This window comes from Limulus polyphemus, unplaced genomic scaffold (assembly GCF_000517525.1).
Source record: "Limulus polyphemus unplaced genomic scaffold, Limulus_polyphemus-2.1.2 Scaffold3568, whole genome shotgun sequence".
Lineage (NCBI taxonomy): Eukaryota > Metazoa > Arthropoda > Merostomata > Xiphosura > Limulidae > Limulus > Limulus polyphemus.
Window position 1 is genome coordinate 99,521 of NW_013669178.1, and position 1,940 is coordinate 101,460.

A 1,940-nucleotide genomic window follows, 5' to 3' on the forward strand; every position below is an offset into this window, starting at 1 on the left:
CATTTTCTCATCAAACATTGTTGCAAACTCAATGACATCATCCAGGTACACTAGGGCTATCCTCCATTGTAGTCTTTCCAGTACTCTTTCCATCAGCCTCTCAAATGTTGCTGGAGCATTGCTAAGCCCGAATGGCATCACATGGTATTGCCTAATACCTTGGCCATAACTAAATGCAGTCTTAGGTTAATCTGCTTCACTCATTTTCACTTGATGGAAACCCGACTTTATGTTAAATAGTTGAAAACCACCTGGCTCCACTTAGGGCATCAAGAATATCATCAATTCTTGGCAGTGGGTATGAGTCCTTTTCAGTTATACTGTTTACAGCCCTGAAGTCCTCACAGCAACATTGGGTCCCATCCTTCGTCTGGACTAACACGACAGGAGCTGACCAGGGACTATCTAATTTCTTAACTATCCCTTCCATAATTAGGCCATCCATGACCTTCTCCATCTCTTGCCACTTTTTCAGAGCTATTTTCCTTGGAGGGATCTTTAGTGGACGGTGATTGCCTGTGTTTATTCTATGCTCCACAAGGTATGTGCAGCCAAGGTCATGGTCTCCTTTTGAAAAGACGTCTGCATAATTCGCCAAGAGTTCTCTAGCCTCAAGAGCCTGTGATGATGACAAATGGGCCATGCTCTTCTTATAGAGGTCAGTTAAATGTTCTGGGAGAGGATGTCCTTTCTCTATGGTTGTATTTCTTGCCTTAACATTGACTAGCTCTGCCTCCTGGCACACACCCAACAATGCCCTTTCCTTAAGTGTCTGCTCACATTTAGAGAAATTAGCCACTGTTATGGGTACTACTTGATGACCTGTCACAAGTGACCTTCAAATCTTCACGTCTGCTGGCCTGGATGGGTCTTCCATTGCTTTCACAAGCATCTGGATTCGTTGGGGATGTTCTTTTATTCTACCTCAAATTATCCTCTCTGACATAGGGTATTGTAATTGACTTAAGTGCTGTGATGTGCAAACCAACAGATGCAGTAACACTTACCGGAATTTCGCCTTTGTTGTTCCCAAACGTCATTTTATCGAAATTAATTACACACTTCCTCAGTAGTAAGTAGTCCAACAGTAATATGCATTGGTCTTCAATATCAGCCAAGTATACTTGGTGTCTGTCCTTTATGCTCATGAGCTCAATAATTGCCCACACTGGTCCCCACAACCTTGAAGAATGTCCTGTCACACCACAGAGCTTCTGTATGAATTCTGGTGCTTCTTTGTGTTCTAGCACCTTGATACTCACAAGGGTTTGCTGAGATGCAGAATCTATGACTTTTGACCATCCAGCTTTCCTGTTACATAGACACTATGTGTGCTTGCCATCTTACACTTAGCTGTTTGGACATTCACAATGAGGGTTAGTGGGCGTCCCTCAGCACCAACCACTACTGGTTTCCCCGAGACTGACTTATTCGTAGTACTCTTCTTACACTGGCTCCTCATACGTCCTTGCTCTCCACAGTTCCAACAACCTTTCTGGGTAGCAACCTTTCCTGTCGTGGCATCTTTCCTGTGTTAAAGTTGCTGGCATTGAGCTCTCTTCTGCCCAGGTTTGTTACAGTGCCAGCAAAGTCCCTCAAACTTTTCTGAAAGCTGCCCTTTTCTGTTCTTAAATCCTGATGACTGTACCAATCTTGGTACCTCTGTGCTGGACTTAACATAGGATTCGAATTCAAGAGCTCTGGTCATTGCATCCTGCATAATAGAGGGATGTTCTTGCTTTACTTGTATCTTCAGTTGTGAACTGTCCAAGGCATCTAGAAACTGATCCCTCAACAACAGCTTGAGAAGATCGGGTGGCACAATTGGGTAATCCTTGTGTGCCATACTTTTCAAACCCCAGCTCTCGTCCTAAACCTAACCCTGTAGACTTCGGACTGATTTTGAGTTCCATACCTGAGTTCTAGAGCAGCTACCAGTG